This window comes from Ursus arctos, unplaced genomic scaffold, assembly GCF_023065955.2.
Source record: "Ursus arctos isolate Adak ecotype North America unplaced genomic scaffold, UrsArc2.0 scaffold_33, whole genome shotgun sequence".
Lineage (NCBI taxonomy): Eukaryota > Metazoa > Chordata > Mammalia > Carnivora > Ursidae > Ursus > Ursus arctos.
The window spans coordinates 15,673,563-15,694,236 of record NW_026623019.1 but is presented as its reverse complement, the minus strand read 5'-3'; positions in this window follow the sequence as shown (position 1 = coordinate 15,694,236).

Here is a 20,674-nt window from a genome sequence, read left to right as displayed (position 1 = left end):
TCTGTGGACCCTGTGAAATGGCAGATCCTGATTCTGCAGGTCTAAGGGAGGGCTTGAAGTTCTGTATTTTTAAAAAAATTAAAAAAAAATTCTGTTGCTGCTGGTCCATAGACCACACTGAGAGTAGGAAGGGTCTAGAACAATGGTTCTCAACTTTGACTGCTCATTAGCTTTAAACAATGCTGACGCCTGGGTCCCACTCCCAGAAACTCTGATTTAATTGGTCTGGATGAGACTTTGTTTTTGGGTGGTCTAAAAGCTCCCCCAGTAAATTCCTTTTAGGAATCCATTTAGAGCCACTTCAGTTCTCCCATGGATATTAGCATAATGTTCTTCTTTATTTCTTTTATTTTTAACCCTACCAATAAGTTCTCTGTTCGTAGTTTCAGGGGTTTGTAAGTATTCAAAGTCCTAGGCACTGGGTATTTTTTCAATCATGAAACATTTCAGGGTAATAAGTCTTGTTTAATTCTTTGTTCGGAAGTGATAGCATTGTGTAACTCGGAAATTTTTGGTTCCCATTTACCTTTAACTTTTTTTTTTTAACCCTACTGCTAAAAACAAAAAAGCAAAAAACCTTTCAAAGCCTTTTCTTGGAATAATAAGTAGTTTGGATATTTATATTTTCCCATTCTTTTAAAAACCATTTCTTGTCTTCAGCAGTGTTCTCAGCCCTCTTCTGTTGTGTTCATTTACTTGGGCTGCTTGGATTGCGTCCTAATGATGTGTTTGTTCTTTCATTACCCTCATAGGCTCCAGCCAACTCCAATAGCACATTCTTAGGAAGTTGATGTCTTTGTTTAATTCCGCATATTTCTCCTCTTAGAGAGAGAGGGCAAATGAGGACAGCTATCAGTTACGAGATGTGTGGAACACATAGATAATCTAGCACTCTATTGAGCAAATCATTTGTGTGAAGAAGATCCAGTAACTTTCCACTTACATCATCCATTCTCTTAAATCTTGCTTCTTCCCAACCTCCCTGCCTCCTCCAACCCCATCCCACCCCTACTTTCTATCATCCCAGAACAGAAGGTTTACATCAATTAAAAGGGTGGCTTAGGAGACCTTTGATTCTCTATAAGGCTGATTTTTTTTTTTTTTAATTTACTGTTGTTCTGGAGCATTCCACAGGCTATTTCATCCTAGACGCTATGCCTACATTTGGGGCGGGCTGTCACCAACAGAATCTTGGTTTTGTTCTTGGAGTACGAACAGCTTGGTTTGTCCGAAGCAGAGATGAGTTAAATACAAGTGTGCTTTTCTTTACAAGATTGTTTTAAAATAAAGACTTAATACAAAGTCTAAGGTTATTTCTCCAAGGACTTTTCAGCAATGTTTTCCAGACTACAGATATTCCTCATTAGTGGATTGTGAAATAAATTTGGTGATTCTTGACCAGCAGTGTTTTTAATAGACGGGAAGAATGGAGGAGAGAAGACAAAATATCAAAGAATATCTCACATTCTAAGTGTAATCCTTTTTTTTTTTTTTGACAGAACTCCCATTTCAATTACAGAACTGTAAATTGTATTACTGTGAGTTGTGTTTCAAAAGATTGAAAGCCACTGTCCCAAAGCAATCATCTGTCAGCCCACCTTTATTCAGAATCTTCCAAAAACGATGATAATTTAATGATAATTTATTATGATTTTAAGATCTTCAGATAAGACATCAGCCTGCTGTTTTGGCACAAAAAAGACAATCTGCACAAAAAAAGCCCTCTCCTAGATTAACACCTCCAATTTCCATTTTTAATCAGCTTGGAACATCGGCTTCTCTTTAGTCCACTTTCGTGCATACTCCTCAGGGTCTATCGGGCTTCCTAACCACAGATCCTTTTCTTGTCTTCAGTTTACATTTATTTTTTTCCCCAAACATTTCGAGACCCCCTTTAAAGTTTTTTGAAGCTGCTGTGTCCTTTTGAGGAGAAAAGAAACATCAGTGGTTCTGAAAATCAAAGGCTCAAAAGGAACTGAAATCCCATAGTTCAGCAGTGTTCTGGACGCTGCTACCCCTGGGAGTTCACAAAGCCTTCCCGATGGATAGAATGGTTTGAAGGAAATCAGATTGGATCTTCACCCTTCCCATATTTTCCTTCCTAAAATCGAATGGACTGGGAACATATTAGAGTCAAGCCATCCCATTTACAAATGCCCTAACCCAGTTTATAAAAGACTGCCATACGTTCCACTGCATCCTAACATGGCGCACTGCTCCGGGGTTAAAAACCGTAAGACAGCAAATGAATTCAAATGCTGGTATATGGTACAGGTTTTGGAAAGTGAGTGACCCTAATGGCTGAGCAAAAAATCTGTGTGCCTATCAGATAGTTTCCACGGCCTGCTCTCAAAAAAAGTGAAAGAACAAAACTGTGTTGTTGGATGGTAGATCGTTCAAAATAATTTTTCAAAATATATCATGGGACTTTTGACAAATAGCTCAAAAGGAGTTCCAAAAAAATTAGAAAAAGCTCTGCGTATGTGAATGGGGCTTGCCGGCTAGAAGGTTTTGCTTTAGGCTGAACAGATAACAAGCCAGCTATTATATTTGGACAGCCCCAAATTTCAGATAAGAAGGACTTTGCTCTAGGGTCTTAATAGCCATGTTTAGAAGGTAAGTTGAGAAAATTTCTAAGAATATAGAACAAAGAGGTAGAGACAGAAAAATATGAGGGTAAAGAGAAATGACAATAAGGGCCCGGTATCTATCTGATGTAAGTTCCAGAAAGACTGAATAGAGAAAATGGAAGGGAATATTTCAAAGAAACAAGAAGTCAGTTTTCTATAGCTAAAGAAAAATAAGGATATCTATACCAAATGGGCCTCTTGAGTGCCCAGCTGAATGAATGGGAACAAACCCACAGATGCACCATCATGATATTTCAAAAGATCAAAAATGAAAAAAAAAGAAGATCCTTAGAAGCTTTCAGGTCAAATCCCCACCCCCCCAAAAAAAAGGCCCATCAACAACTAAATGCTAGAAAACTAAGCAGTGCTCTCAGTGTTCTGAGGGGACTATATTCAAACTATCAATCCTGTGTAAAGGCAGAATAAAGATGTATAGAGAAATCTTACCTTCTAGTATGCTTTCTAGAAAGTAGTTTGAAGATATGCTTGTGATATTGTGATTTATAATAAATATATATTTGGTCTTTGTCCTTGTTTCTGGCACAGATTTCTAACATCTAAGTGATGAGAGCATAAAGGTGTCTTCTGTTAAGTGAATGAGGTGACTTCTGGAAAGCTCTTAAGGAAGAGGGCTGGTGGTCAAGAGAACCAACCATGTGATGAGAAGGTTGCAGCTTTCAGTCCCAGCCCCCTGACTTTGCAGGGAAGGGTGACTAATGGCCAATGATTTAACAGCTCAAGCCCATGTAGTAAAGCCTCCCTACAAAAACAAAGAGAGAAGTCTGGACAACTTCTAGGCTGATGAGCACATGGAGCTTTAGGGAGACTGGCACACTGGGGGAGGGCACGGAACCCCCCCACACTTCTCCCATACCTTGTTCTGTGCAGTTGTATCCGTTTATGATAATCTAGTAAGTGAAATGTTCCTCCTAGTTCTGGGAGCTCTTCTACCAAATTAATCCAATCCCAGGAGAAGTTTGTTGGAACCTCCGATCTATGGCCTCTTGGTCAGAAGCACAGGTGACAACCTACACTTGGGATTGACTTCTGAAATTAGGGTAGGGGGCAGGCTTGTGGGGCTGAGCCCTTGACCTGTGGGAACTGATGCTATGTCTGCGGAGACAGTGTCAGAATTGAGTTAATGGTAGGACACCCAGCAGGTGTCAGAGAATTGTTTGTTGATGATATGTGGGAAACTACCCCCCTCCCCCGACACACACACACACACACACACACACACACACACACACACAGGAAATTGCCTCAGAACATCTTTTACACTCTGGAAACATAAGAGAGCAAAGCCAGAAAGAAGAAAATATGAGATTCAGGAAAATAATAAATCTAACCCAGGAGAGCAGCGAAGGGAAGTTACCTGAGGCGGTAAATTCACAACAGAAAGCGAGCAAACTTCAGATTCTAGAAGAACTCTCGGGGGGGGGGGGGGAACACTGAAAGTTTTCCAGTGCCTCTCAACCTTTCTCATATCATGGCACAAATAAAAAAATGGTGATCCATAATATACATCAGGTATACTGAAGTAAACGGAGGAGGCTACATGCCCCTGGAAGCCAACCTCTCTGTGTGCCTTGAGCCTTGGGTCCTCCTGGCTGACCTGGAGGCTGAGGGATCGAGAACCTGGCTAATATGGAATCCATTCATGAAATCAGTTGTTAGGGAGCTCTAAATTACACAATGTGATTAACATTTGGTGTGACTTGATAATATAATAGGATAATTGCTGGCTTATTTTTAAAAAGAGAGAGAATCTGAACTTTGGAGTTGAATAATTGCCTTGTAGTGACATTGACTCATTGAGGAAAAACATGTAATCTGGGCACACTATTTGAGTCTGCAGCAAAAAAATAGTTACATAGTTATAATATTTATTGATTTTCACCTTTTTAGAATCAACCATGGTAAATCAAGGGAAAGGATGTAAAATGTAAATATCCTTAATATTGGCCACATTAAAAGACAGACAAAGCTAATGGAGGTTGAGGGATACAAGAGGCTGAGGATCATGGAGAGAGAACTAATGACTTTATTTTATGAATTTGGGAACCAAGAGATACTGTTCGTAAAGGGAGAGCCTTTCCCCAGACTTCTGCCATCTGCTTCAGCTACTGGGTTCTCAAAGAAAGGAAATATCAAGACTTTCACTCTTTGGATGTCCTTCACTGAGAAAGAAGCAATGTGAAAAGAAGTGCCACCCCAAGGCACCAAAGGGTGAAAATTAAAAGCAACTAAAAACGGCACTGGAAAACTCCCAAGGAAAGAAGACACGAGGAAGATTTCATATTTCTGTTGCCAAATTGCTATTAGGAATTCGATAAATGTTAAATGCTGAGCGGGAGAGAGAATGTGTATGAATGTTAGTCTGTGGTTTATTAAAGAAGAAACAAAAAACAGGTTTAAATTCCTATTTGAGGGGAGCCCGGGGGGCTCAATCAGTTAATCATCCTACTCTTGATCTCAGTTCAGGTCCTGATCTCAGGGTCATGAGTTCAAGCCCCACATTGGGGAAAAAAAAGTCCTATTTGAAACTTCACAGAGGGACTATATAATATGGAGAGTGGTAGGAGAGATGGGTAATGATATATAAAAGCTAAATCCTTTTGGTTCATGGCAGGAAGTCAATAGACAATGCCTAAATTTAATATATCAAGAAACTACCATAAGCATATAATTTAGCATATGAAGTAAGCACCAGAATAAGTAAAAATTGAAGAAATTTCCTACTGTGTCCCCAATACCTAGAACAGTGACTGGCTTATTGTACACGCTCAATAAATATCTACTGAACAAATGCATTTCCTCAATAAGGTGCAATCATGGGGGGAGGGGCTGAGGGAATTTGATACTGATGCTTATGTCCCTTCTAAACCTGGAGTAGTTCCATTTCTGCGCCTCTCTCCTTGCAAACAGAATTCGAATTACTAGTCCTCGGGGAATATGGTGCCATCTCTAACTACGGGGTAAATCCCGATCAGTCTTAACGAATCATGGCAATCCTATGCCGCTAGCCAGTGATTGGATTAGAGGTTGTCATGTGGTCCAGTTCTGCCCAATGAGATTTGAAGGGTGGATTCTTGGGAGACTGTTCTCCTCTTTCTCTCAAAGTTGACACGTCTGAATTTGATGCCTGGACTGATATAGTTCTCTCAAGACCAAGAAGCAGCTAGTCTGAGAGAAAAAAACCAACCTCCACACAATGGCAGGGCATGGAAAGAAGCTGAGTCAATGACATCACTGAGCTCTCGGTTAGACAACCGTATCTCAACATGATTTGTATGTGACATATTAAATTTCCTTTTTTGTTCCAAGTAGTTGAGTTAGGGGCTACTGTTATTTATTCTCGAGGCATAACAACAGATAAGGGTCTTTCTGTATCTTCTGATATCAGTAAACATATGCCTGTGTTAATGTTTATGAAAATAAAAAATAAAGCTGGGAATAATTTCATCCTATTACAATAGAAGACTATTTTTAAAGATCTGTGTTTAAATCATCGTGTCCTCTAAATTTCGGTGGCCGGGTTTCCAGCCCATTATCCTCCCCTTTATTTTCACTGTGATTTTTGTTTTCCAAGACAAATTTGTAACAAAAGTTCTTCTCCTCCAATCTGATAACCTCAGAAATTTCACCACAATAAATTCTAGTTGGAAGGGCAGACCTCTTCCTGGAAACAAAGAGGAAACAGAGAATATGGCTACATTTGCCTATTTCATTTTCTTATCATGATATTTATTCTTTCAACAAAGTGTGAGACAAAGTCAACAGCTGAGAGGGAAGGAAAGAAAATGAGTACAAGATACAAAGTGAAAGGAAAGGCATAAAAGAGTCATCTCAAGAACTAAAGGAAATAAATTATAGATGTAAAAGGATTTTGAATGGGATATTTCCTATTATTTCAGAATTTCACTTAGAGCCCAAAAGCTGAGAGAAGTTGAAGTGTCTGCTAGACCCTTATATGAAGGGTTTACAAAAAGTAGCAAAATGGCTTAGTAATCATGTTATATAGCCTATCTAACCCTGGTCAAACAATGCACGAAGGAGGATTGTTTGAAAGGGAATTTAGAGAAAAGGAGTTTGTAATTAATCAATTTAGGTTAATTTTACTGCTCTCCACATAGATAGTAGAAGGTTTGTAGGGCCCAAGGGAGCCATCGGAGGGAGTCTCAAGGAAAAAAAAAGAGAAAGAGAGCCGAAAGCAGATCATGCTTTGAACAGGTGCTTGCTTCTTGCATTCACCTGTTCACGACGAGAGCACAAGAAAAGAGCTCAGTACAGGAATCATCCTGAAATGTGCTGATCCAGCAGACCAAGGCTTGTGCTGTTTATTGCAGGATGAGTGGCCGCTTATAGAGGGGGGTCAGATATGAATACTCGGATAGCATTTTTGCTCCAAGAATTCTCCGCCTTTAAGGCACAGGGAGCTCAAGGCTTAAAGGGGCTCCTGGGTGGCTCAGTTGGGTAAGTGTTTGCCTTCCGCTCAGGTCATGATCTTGGGGTCCTGGGATTTAGCCCTGCATCTGGCTCCTTGCTCAGCGGGGAGCCTGCTTCTTCCTCTGCCCCTCCCCCTTGCTCGTGCTTGCTCTCTCTCTCTCAAATAAATAAATAAAATCTTTACAGGAAAAAAAAGCTGTTTCCTTACCTCTTGTCATGGAGGTGGTGGAGGTGGTAGGCGGTGGTAGAAACTGAGGTGGTGGGTTGCCCTCCGCTGGGGGAGGGGTTCACTACAGACAACAGAAGAGCCGGCAATTTGAATACCTGACCTGACAGAGGTCAACTGACAGACAAGCAACAACTATCATTAGCCTTAGCTGAGTGATAAGGTCTTTCCCTATTTTCAAGTCATTCACCCTCTCCTGATCTTGAGCCTCCAGGAGCCAGAAGAAACCTGACAAGGTTGGGGTGGGAGTAGGGGTAGGGAAGAGAGAAACAGAAGAGCAGGGTGAAGAAACATTGAAAATACACACTACGCTCTTCTCTCCCCACTGAATATCCTCAAATTGTGGGTTTGTCCTGAGCTGGGGAATAGGAGGAACTTTGAACTGAGTGACGAGCTTGAGTTGTAATTTAGACCAGACTACACTTTTCCTTTGACCTGAGAATGTGTCTGTTTATGGCTTAAAGTGGTCAGAGAGCATAGAATATGCCTGAGATGATACCAGTGGGTGAAGAAGAGAGATCCTACTCACTAGATTGGAAAGCAGCAGCTGAAGAAAAGAAAAGATCTTTCTGCTTTGTCCCTGGGAGAAGTCTATTCATTAAACCTGCCGCCCTCTGAAGGCATGGCAACAAGAGTGCCAAACAGGGCCCATTTGGGGTTTCTAGTCATGGATTTCAGGTGATGCCAGTCAGCAATATTGTGATTACCCCCCTGCCCCCGCCTCAATATTCTGCTCCTCCAGGTTAGGCACAGAAGTAAAGAAGTAAGCAGGGTTTGGCCAAGGTTGAGATTTTGCTATTTGAATACATAGGGAGTGAGGAGAAGTGAGCTGAAGATATTTTCAAGGAAGTCACTACAGTGAGGGATTAAGAATGGAATCCATGTGGAGTGGGGAGGAATACAGAGACAACAGGGGGAGGGGTAGAGTAAAGGAGGTGGAGTTACCGGGCAGAGGCATCAACCCAAGGCAAGAACTGCCACAGTTAGGAAACTACTGGAAATAACTGGAAGAATAAGTTGTGGTATCCAAGAATGATTTGGTTAACATGGAAACTTCAGAGCCTATACAATTTGTGATGGTGGCAAGATTTAGGATGAGGCTGGTTGGATGAAAAGTCATGGGAGATGAGGCAGTTAAGTAACTGAGTGGTTAAAAGTGTAATTTTATGGATTAGTTAAAACTGGTTTGAGTTAGTTTTAACTTCAAAGAGTGATCATGTTTTCAGTTTAAGTTTGATCCATGATGAACCAAAAGACTTATCCATTTGTAATTGTATACCACATTGGTTTTATCCACCATGTTAAACATAGTTAATGTAATAGCTAATTTAAAAATACTTACATTAAATTAGGCAGTATATTAGTATGAAGTATTGTTTTTCACTTTGATTAGTAACTCAGAAGATTAGACTAGATTGACAGTGACCTTGACTTTATTTAGAAAATCCATGCAAGTGTTAAGGAATATTCTCACCAGTTAGAGAAGCCTTTTGAAGAACATACAAAATGGTTTCACCAAATGAGTCAATCCGTTGTAAGGATAATAAAAATCACAGGAACCCATAGTGCTTTCTTCTCTTCCAAAATATGAAAATTGTCCTGTGGTTTCAATTTATCCCTGCAAGGTTTGACCATTTTTCTTAGTATGAAAGATCTTCTACTCAGACTATACCTTATAAGCCTTACATCTCATTTGGTCCATTTGATGGTATTGTTTCTCAGCTAGAAGCCTATACCTTTGTGATCACCTTCGCACAGACAAAAAATACCTTCCTTATAACTAAATGAACTTGTTGAATTTGTTCACAGAACTGAAGCACTGTCTACCAGTGAAAACATATTTCCATCAACACTCTGAGAATCATTTATGTCATCAAGTGAAAAGGTGCAAGAGACTGAAAGGGATACGGTTGGATCCTCCCTTCCCTCCTTTCAAGTGAGGTGGACAATAGCACTCTGACCATCCCAATTGTGGGTTTTAAGTCATGAGCACTATGTTTTAAGATCTGAATACCCCTCCCTAATGGTTATAACCACATGGTACTAGAACATCTTCTGCTTTGTTATACCATATCCATGAATACAGCCCATCCAATGATCATAAATTACGAAGACCAAAAAAGAATTTGAAAACATATCAATTTGTTATAAAGCTACTTAACATCTGGATGTTTCATTACTCATATTATTGGTGCTTTAACATAAACCAATATTCATCTCAAGTACAGTTTTAGAATCCTACATCTGAAGCATCTGGGTTATTTTCAAAGTGCAGAATCCAGGATCAGACCACAACCTAAATGATTTAGACTCTCCAAGCGGGAGGGAAGGCCTGGGAATCTGCAATTAAAAAAAATTCCCCCAGCAAGTTTTTACACAGGAGACAGTTTGGGAACTGTCTTTTAATTGAGATAAAGTATCTTTATCCCAATAAATCAGGAAAACCAGGCATTTAAATTACAGATTTTAAAAAGCACATATATTTAAGTGCATATGTGAAGTCAAAATTAGATAAATAAAGGCTCTTCAACAATTGTCCTTTGAAGTATTGAAATGGACTTATTTCTATAGGATTTACCAATGACCTAGCTTTATGGACAAATTCAAATGGAGAATGGAAAAACAGCTGGATAATTCAATCTCCCTCTCTCTCTTTCTCTGTCTCAAATTCAAATCCCTTTATTCTTACCATCTGAAGGTTTGGGTCTGAGTCATCCAAAACAATTTCCTTAATTCTGATTTTCCATTTCCCTATGTAAACTTTGGACCAAAAAAATAAGAACAAAATTATTCCAGACTCTGGTGAGAAGTGAAAGGTTGCATTGTAAATTAGAATTCAAGTACATTTTTTAAAAAAAATAATTTGTTGGAGAGAGAGAGGGAGAGAGAGAACACATGTGAGCAGGGGGAAGGACAGAAAGAGAGAATCTCAAGCAGACCCCCCCCCCCAGAGCGTGGGGCCCAACGCAGGGCTCGATCTCATGACCCTGAGATTATGATCTCAGCTGAAATTAAAAGTTGGAGGCCTAACCCACTAAGCCACCCAGGTGCCCCAGAATTCAAATACATGTAAGGTCACTTTCCCCTCCCTGGATTCTTCTGCTCAAATGATCCTCTTTGTCTCCTGCCGCATCAGCCTTCCTTGGCTCTTCTCAACCTCTGTTACCTGATCAAGGGGAGTCATGAGCATTTCAGCTTTTTCTCAATTTTTGACTCTGACTATACTTATCTTCCTGCCCAAGGTCACTCACCTCATTTTTAATTTGCACAGACCTATTCTACTTGCAGAGATTAGAATTTTTTCCTGGCTCCTTGAAATGTGCTTTCTGTATTCTTAAGTGTTTGTCTTTCAAGACTTTGTAGCCTCATTGGTTCTCCCCCTGAACCTGAGCAAAGTAGATCAGCTACAGAGGGAACATTTGCAGTCAATTTAGAGATTTTAAAGTTTGGTTCTCTGTGCTTTTTAGAGGAGCCATTCAGCTTTTCAATCTTTTCATGTAGATAGTTGCTCCAGGAAGAGATGGCAGACTAATTAGTTTTAGAAATTGGCTCATCAGAAAATGGAAAGACTCAATGGCCATTTATATCATCTAAAACAACTCACTTCCCCCCCAACAATCCTTGTGTGTCTGCGTGTGTGTGTGTGCGCATGTCTGTGCACGTTTACAAACAGAGAGGAGAGAGAGAATATGACAGTGAGAGAGAGAAAGAACATCTACTTCTTGTCAAGCACTATGATGATTGCCCTGGGATGCACAGAGATAATTACAAAACACTCTGTACTTTCAGAGGTGTTTTCAACATAAATTTGGAAGCAGATATGTCCACAAACACTAAGAGGAAACTAAAAAAAAAGAGGCCCAAGTGGCACTGCTGAATCTAGGTTTTCCCTGCACAGCTGCATGGAAGGAGCCAAGGGTTTGGGGGCACACGCACCTGATTTCACATCCCAGCTCAGCTTTTCTGTGACCTCGGAGAAGTGGTTACCATTTGCTGAGCCTCAGTTCCTATGTCTCTAGAGGACAGGCTCGAGAGTACCAGTTACTCCATACTTTATTTTCATTTATGTATGAAAAGGCCATCAGATCAAGAGACAGGTGACACTGAAAAGAAAGTTGTTATAATTACAGATCCCAAGAGGGATCCCACATGGAAAGAACTGGGGTGGATAGGAGGCAGAGGGGGCGAGATCCGTGGGCAAGAGCCCTTATTGTGGTTTACCTTTAAAAGACACACTTATGGGGGTGCCTGGGTGGCTCAGATTACGTGTCTGCCTTTAGCTCAGGTCATGATTCCAGGGTCCTGGGATGGAGCCTCGCGTTGGGCTCCCCGGTCAGTGGGGAGCCTGCTTCTCCCTTTCCCTCCGCCCTGCCCCCACTCGTTCCCTTTCTCTCTCTCTCCCCTCTCTCTCTCAAATAAATAAATAAATAAATAAATAAATAAATAAAATCTTTTTAAAAATTAAAGAAAAAAATAAATAAAAGACACACTTACGGGTCAATTGCTCACTACCTTAAGGAATTGGTTAGCTCTTGGAGGGGCAGTCCCTCCGGGATCAGCACAGCCTTGGTTGTCAAAGCATCAGAATTCAGAAAATAAAAGATGTGGTTAACACTCCTCAGAGTCTAGATAAGACTGGAACTCCTGCCCCTGCCACAATCCATGGAAGTTCAAAACCCTCCCTGGGAGTTCTGTTTTCAAGAAAGCTAACATTTTATTCTCAGAGTAATCCTGATCTCTGGGCTTCTGCATGTTTGCATGTTGCTTTTGTTCTATACCATATAATTGCAACGTAGAATGCCGTATATTCAATCAAAGAATCGTTGGATGCTGCATCAGATACTAATGAGGTACTATATGCTGGCTAACTGAACATAAAAAAATAAGAATTAAAAATTATTAACCATTAAAAAAAAAGAATGCAATTTTCTCTTCAGTTTTGGGGTAGAGAAGGAGTGGTCACGTCAAATATGCTTTTGGAAAACTAGCAATCTCTACTCAGATGGGCGAAGGTGGGTATCTAAAGGGGTCACATCATCTTGGGTCTATCATCTTACTGGCTCTTCTCTTCTTGTCCCCTTCTCCTTGCCAGATTGTCCCCCACAACTCCAAATGTCTCTTCTCTTGTACAAAGTAATTTCCTCTCCCTATCACGTTTTTGCTCTAGCCAGTGGGTCTTATCCACTTTCTTGTGTAGACCAAAGTTGATTCACGTGGTGTCTTTCCAAAAGAAGATAGTTTTTCTTGCTAAGAGTTCTGGTACCACCTGTTAGGAATAAATCTTCTGTACCTCCCAGACTCACATGTGACACAGAGCAAGATACTAAGCTTTGTGAAGGAAATATATACCGTACGGTGTCCATAGGGACTAAGCAAGAAGAAGGGACCCTGGGATTTTGAGAAGAGCGAAAGGATTTACCAGAAAGTTGCCTTAGCCAGAGGACTTCCATAACTGCATCTCCTTTGTTGATGAATTCCACAAATATTTTTTGGGTGCTTACTATGTGCCAAGAGGCAATCAGCTACATGCTGGGGAATTGAAAGATAAATAGGACATGATTTGAGGAGCAAATGCCCAGGAGGAAAGATAGATACATAAACAGATAGGCAGGAGGCCGTGCTATGAGAGAAGACCACAAAAAGTTGGAGTGATTTGTACACACAAGCCCCAGCCTCTCCCAAATATTTGGAGGCTAGGAAGAGTACAGATGAGGAGGCCCATGTATCCTCTCTCTCAATATTTCAAGTATATAAATTGAGCTAACAGACTGCTAAATCAAACATGCTCTACTCTTCTCATGTGACAATTAGAACTTCATAAGATCTGAAAGCCCAGGTCTGAGTTTGGAATTCTCAGACTTCTGAGACCCAGTGGCTCCCAGTCCAAGGCCCTTGGCATTCTTCTCACCTTTTTAGTCCCGATTCCTTTTCATACTTGCTCCCATGCACGTGGACACCCAGGCCATGTGTATAAGTTCCAGCCGCAATCGCCACAAACAGCTGTCCTTATTCACCACTGAGTCCAGGCTATACCCACCAGGGGAGCCATTTTTTTCCTTAGGAGCAAAGCCCAAAGGAATAGACCCATTCAGGCTCTGAAAGTAGGGTCAAGGCCATTTAGACAGAAATTCCAGAGTCCTAAATATCAGGAGAAGGTCTAGAATGGGGGGTGGGAATCTTTGGACTGACCTACCCTATCGGCTCCAGCAACTCTAACCTATAGTACGAGGCACAACCAGATGAGGATTACCAAGAGGCTTTCTGAATGAAGCGTGGTCACTCTCTTGCCTGGGTCAAGATGAAATATCGCTTAGCCATTTCATCATATTTTCTCAAGAGGAATCACCCTAAAATTCATGCAGCATCCCAGTTTTGGATGCACTGGTTTTCTGCGAGAGTAGAACAAGTGTGCTGATTTGATTCCTAGTTCCCACATGATGGATCCTTGAAGACATATTACTTCTAGACTCGTGAAGCATTACGATTCTATTTTCCAATGGCTATGGTGGCTCATAAGCTACCACCAGGGAAGAGAGAACAGGAAGAAATTCTTCTTTTTGGCTGCAAATCCCAGTTTAGAGTCTAAAGTAGAATAGGGCCATCTTCAAAGACAAAGGACCATGTGTTTCCAAGCATTTCTTTCAACCAGGCGTTTTCCTACCAACTACCTGTTTTCATTTACGACCATCTGCAGGCCAGACTTGTCCTGAATTGGTTTGTCTCAGGGTCACAAGGAAATGACACAGCTCAGATCGAGCCAAAGCAGGGTGATGCCTTCACTGCAGGTGTGCTGCATCGGCCCTCCCGCCATCTTGTCTTCACCTCAATTCCCGGTCATGCTTGGCTTTCTGCATGTTTTTCAATCTTTCTTTTGATTTTTCTCTCTCAGTGTCTGCAGATCTTCCAGTTGCTCACCATCCTTATCAATTTCTGGACACTTGCCATGTTTTGTTCTCTAGTATTTATATCCTCCTGGCTTCTGTTGGCTCCTAGGCCTGATATATTGCTGTCTTGACCCCTAAGTTTCTTGTGGTTTGTGAGGAGCTAAGGCAGCCTCATCACCCTACTCAGTCCCTGGCCTGTAGCTACCCAGGCATTAGCTAGTGGAGTGAAAGCAAACGACAAGTCGACAAGTCGTGTCTTGAAGCAAATCCCCTCCTCCTTTCTTAATTCTCTTGTATTAGGGTGGCAGGAATGAGAGGATTTTCTCTCTCATTTATTTGGCTGCCTCTTTTCCAATAACCTTTTCCTCCACTCAACCCCAAGAAACCCATTTCCACCCCATCATACTGTGGGTATCAGTGTTATGAAGGACCGCTCTGTCTTCAAATCATGAATCTAAACATATGACCCTTTGACCATGACCTCATCGTCCCAACTACTCCCACTTTGGATTCATCAGAACTGCTAGTCTCCTGGCCCCTCTCTGCTAAGCAATCCTCCAGCCTGTTAATTTCTTCACTTCCCTCCTATACAGTTTGTATGCCATAATCCTTTTTTCCAAAACCACTCTCATTGATATCCCAGACTCCTTTGTGCCTTTGCATTTTGTCACATCCAACCTGGGATCAACCCCGCTATCCAGCTTTCACACTTAAGCATCTGACAATTGCTGGAGAAGAACACCACAAAGCAAATTGTTATCACTATAAATCCATAATCACTAACCTCAAGCGAGCCCTCAACACTGCCCATGAATCCTACCTATATCTCCTAGCCAACTGGCCTGGCCCTCTCCCTTCACAATTTTTCCCAAAACCAAGCCTACCCAGCTTGACCCTACGGTGTATAAACAGCCATCTTTGTTCCTTCCTTCGTGGAGACAATGGAAGCTGTAAGAAAGAAAACTCCCTTCAAGTTTTAGTTACCAAGTCTATAAACCTCCCTAATGTTCTCAGGAGAACGACCAACACACCAACACAGCCTGCCCCACATCCCACAAGCTCTCGGCCTTCATGCTTCAGCCACACTGGTCTTCTTTTAGGCCCCCTAATGTCATGTCTGAACTTCCCTGATGACAAGAACCACTCAAGTTAGTTGACAAGCTAAAGTTTCCAAGCATACTAGATAATACCTCAAGGGGAAGAGGCTAGAGAACGATGTACTTAAAAAGAGCTTCAGGTCACTCTTACTATCAGGAAAGATTGAAAAACACAACCTATAGCCTTTTCACGATCCTAGGAATCTCTTTCTCCTTTTCTCCCCCATCCCTCTTCCCACCACACCAGACTTACTCTTCCTTATCTTCCAAATTTCTACTCAAGCAGAACACCAGCAGGAAAGCCTTTCTTCACAACCCTCAGCCCCACCAACACCAAGTTCAGGAGGTGTCCTTTGTCATCTACTCTCATTGGACCACATCCCTCCTTCATGAAACTCATCCCATCACTCATTGTGTGATTATCTGGTAACTGTCTCTCACCTTACTGGACTGTGAGGTCAGGTACCATATCTATTGTCATTGTCATCATTTCTACAATTATCTAGGCAGTACATAGTAATCAATGTGGAATAAACTAAAGAATTAATTGGCTCAAAATTGACAAGAGATATCAATGATTAACAAATCGCAACCTCAACGGAAAGTATTGCAGCCTCTACTTGGATATTTTTAATTCTGGGAAGTCTGTCCCATTGTTGGACAATGTTAGAAAATTCACTTTTCTATTAAATTCAAGCCTGCCTCCGTGTAACTTCCCACACCAATGCTTACAGTTCAGCCTTGTAGGAAGTATGATCTGTTTCTTCTTAATGATATTCCCTTCCAATATTTGAATACTTTTAGCATGTGTCCCCTGTTTTTTCTTCTGCAACATGAATAAATACATTTGCATCAGCAGTTCTTGATTTGAAATAGTTCTCAGACTTAACTATCCCCTGTCCAGTTTGAACACACTCTAATAAACACAGAAACAAGACAGAGACCACAGAGCCAGGAAGCTCTCATGTTTTCAGGATAGTAGCTTTAAGTCATTACTTTGAGATGATGAGGCTGTCTCCCTCCTTCTACTGGCCACAGTTTAAATGACAGAGTCATTACAAATTACCAAACTGCATATCTCCAAGAAGGATGGTATTTATAAGGTGATGAATCCACAGGACACATGGGATTTATTACAAGTACTTTTATTGGAGCAATTTGTTGACAAATGCCCAAAAAGAAGGACAGAGTGATCAGTAATAATAAAACCTTATGAAGATCATTTCCCCAAATGCTGTCTGAGAGAGAAAGTGAGTCAGATTCCTTAACCGAATCTAGGTTTTCTGTACCTTTCCGCAAGTAGTTTTTATATGTCATCTCTGGAGAAATTTCAGATGTTTCAAATCTAAACCTTTATCAAAGCTGTGATTTATAAAAATAGCAAAGGGCTTCTATTTATCTTTATTCGCTAATCCTAGCCAGCTGCTGAGAAGAATTGGAGTTTAAATCCTATTACTCTCCTGTGGCCCCCACCTCCCAGGCCATTATGTCAAGTTGATACAATTACTTCGGGAATGAACGAGGAGGCTGTCACACTGACTGACTGTTTCCAGTGCTCAGGAAAAGGAGATAGTTTGGTCTTCTAGATTAAGAGAATTATGTGTCCCCCCTAATAGCTGGAAACCTTTCCCAGGGTCATTCTTTCAGGCTGCCCTGAAAACCAGAGGCAGAAAGGACCATGTCATTGCTAGGCTTGGGCCCAGGGGACCAAATGTCACTTAAGACAGAGTGTTGAGAGCTACTTAACATGGTATGGTATTTAAGATAGTAACGCTACTAACTTACAGTAAAACATGGCAATAAATGACAGCCTACAATTTGTGCCTAACCAAATTGCTCATTGGGTCAGGATGATGCAGGACAATACTGATCCAGTATTTTTAAACTGAGAAAATCAGGGACAGACCTGGGGCACTTGCTATGGGACTGATTTATAAGAAAGAGGATCCGCAATCAGAATTGACAAAAATTGCAATTCTGTCATACTCTAGAAACTTCACACTGCCTCATACCCAACCTCCCGCCCTACCTCCCTTCGTTCCTTCCCTCCTTGCATTTCTTAATTTCTAAGAAATTTTTAACATTTATGTAATTTAAAAAGTCAAAACTAAATAAAGTTATTCTCAAAGAGATCACACTTCTACCCCAATTCTATTCCTTGATGCCCACTGACCTCCCATAATCATTTTCATTTGTTTCTGGTTTATACTTCTCGTACAACTTCTTACCAAGAAAAAATACATATTTATATTTCACTTATCGACATATCCTGGAAATCAGTCTATCAGCTCCCAGAGATCGTCCTCATTCTCTCTCACAACTGCGGAGTACCACATCGTGTGAATGTCCCACCACTTCTTCACTTAATCTCTTAAGAACAGACATGTTGTTTCCAATATTTTGTTTATATAAATAATGCCACAGTGATGAATCTATTGCATGTGTTTTTGTTTTTCGTGTTTGTGGAGTGTATCTTCTGGCTAAAATTCCCAAAGGAGGGGTGTTTTATAAAAGGACACGTGTATGAACTTGTGTTAAGCATTGCCAAATTTTGCACCACGGCTTTGCATCCCTTCACACTCAAGAGAAGAAATGGTTTTGAGTGGCAGAGTGTTTGGGAAGGAATGGGGTGGGGATGGAGACAGGAGGAGGACTCTTCTCTGATGGCCTTTACAAACCTCTTTGCCCTGTCCAGGCTGCCGTGTGGTTAAAGCTCTTTCGCCAAGAGCGCTTTCCCCTAAATTTGCTGTTTTACCTTCAGGAAGCCACTGATAGCTGGACCTAAAAGTTGGTGGTCCCAGCTCTGTTGTACACTCCCAGAGTCTTCTCTCTGACTGCAGACTCCTCCCAGGCGAGGCCAACACAGAGACGAGGAAAAGCCCCTAAGAGCCTACAACAGCACCTACGTTTACTGGCCGCTCACCATGTGTCTCACGCTGTGCTGAGCTCCTCTGTGCTCCAGACCCCGCCCTTCTCACCTTCTCCTAGACTTCCTGCTCTATGTTTTATAACATCAATTTCCACACCACCACCCTCTCCCCCACACCCACTGGCCATTTACCATCAGTAGACTAACATTGTATAACACCTTCCAGTTTTAAAAAGGAAAAGAAACCCTCCTTGAGCTCCCATCTGTCTCGTTACTGCCTAGTTTTTGCTCTCTTCTTAGCCCAACTTTTCAGAGGGGTTATTCTCACTTCCTCATTTCCCCTGGCATAACTCCGTCTATTCTAGGGTGTCTTTCTCCTCCAGTTTCAGTCTTCTCTTGTTTCAAGTGACCAACAAACACCATGTTGCCTGTTCTCGTGGGTGTTTCCCTCTCACTTCCAAGATCCTTTGGCAAGGTCGACACTGCTGGTTCCCCTTCTCCTTGAACTGCTCTTCTTTCATAGCTCCTAAAAACATAATGTCTCTACTTCTTCTTCCCTTTTGGACTTCTTCTGATGGTTTTTCCTGTGGGACCTGCACTTGTGACTTCCCAATCATGGAGTTCCCTAGGACTCAGAACTACACCATTTTATTATCTCTTCTCTCTCTAGCAAATCTCACCTGTTCTTGTGGCCTTTCCTAATGATGCCCATATTTACTTCTCTCTAGCCAGCCCTCCTCCTTGGGCTCTAAACTCACTATCTGACAGCTCTGCTTTGTCGCTTTACCAACATCTCAGTACAGGGTGTCCAAAAGGGAACTCCCAATACTCGCCCCTAAACCTATGACCCCAACGTAGGGGCCATCCTTAAGTTTACCACTGCCTTCACTTCCCACAGACGGTTCATTAGCGAATTCTGCTTTTTCTGCCCCAAAGATGTTTCACAGTCAGTTGGATCTCCCCACTTTCCTGCCTCGACTCTAGGCCAGGGGTCACGATCTCTTGCCTGAACTACTGCAACATGCGATTGACCGACCTTCCCTCTTGCGCTCCGGCCCCTCAGTCCTTCATCAAATGGCTGGAGAGATGTTCTAGACACAAATCAGGTCAAGTGCAGTAGCTTTTGCTTGGACTCAGAATAACCAAACTCTTAAGGCCTTTGCATGTCTAGCCATTGGCTACTTCTCCAGTGGTCATCTCGTCCTACTGCTACCGCTATTGACTTTCTTTCTGTTCCTCAGATGCACTGAGGCTCTTCTCTGCCTCTCTGCATACTTTCGTTTTGTCCTTAAGATTCAGCATAAGTGTCACTTTTATAAGAAAGCCTCCCCGGAGCTCCTTATAAAGGACATAGCTTCTAAGTTATTATTCTCTCATTTTCATGCCTGTTTCATTCGTAATACTTATTGCTGTTGGCTGAGGCTTTTTGGCCACCTACCCCCCACTTTATATATATTTTCTGATGTATCCCCAGGACCTACCACACTGACTGCTGATGACAGGAACTCAATGACACTTTTTGAATAAGTGAATGAATTAACAGATGAATGTCAATGCCCCAAGAGCAGGGACCATTTCTGCCTTGTCCACTCCAGTGTTCCCATCACCCAACACAAGAGAAAAACTCAGTAAATACGTGTTGGATTAATTCTGCAATACCCATCTTACAGCCAAGGAAACTGAGGCTTAGCAACCTTGAGCAACCTCTTCCTGATTACTCCGGCAGTAAAGACGCAGAACCAGGACTTAAAACTGCACGTCTCACAGCTCAATTCTTGAAACATTAGTGCTCTGGAGATTATTTTATCTAACAGCTCAGTTCTGTAAATGGAGAAGATGAAGTTCAGGAGAGTGAAATGACACATCCAACTTGTCTGGTTTTGACCTACTTTGTAGGACCAGCTCTACGACCGGCTAGCGTGGCAAACCTAACGATGTTACCCTCTCTGCCCTTCACTGTCCATGTCTGTCCAAGGAGTTGGGAGGGACTTAATGACGTTATTGCCGCATCCTTAGATTTCAGGGATCTTTCCAGCCCCAAACTTCTGACCCTTCTATTCTCAGTTTGCTTCTGCTCCTTCCCCACCGTTTCTGTCTCGTTTTAAGGTTAAGGAGAAAATTAAGTTGTATGACACACGCTTTGTTCTCTACTCCAATAAGACCATGAGAAAAAGAAAGTTAAAAAAAAAATCATAAAGTTTTCCCATCTTTACGTACCTTAGGAAGAACAAGAACACTACCTGAGAACCACCTAAAGGAAAGGTGAAATATATCTCTAGCTTCTAGCCATAGGTGAAAAAGTATGTCTGTAATAGACATTCAGAAGAAATATCATTATCAATCCCTGTAATGAGGCAATAAATTGGAAAAGCAAAGGGTAAAATGATGTCCATGGCAATAACTGAATATAAAATTCCTTGGTGTGTATGCAAGAAAATGAATAACCCAACATTTCTGTGGTTTTCACTTTATTTTCACTGCTGGTGAGGAGTGACTTATACTGCAAGAGGACAAACCAT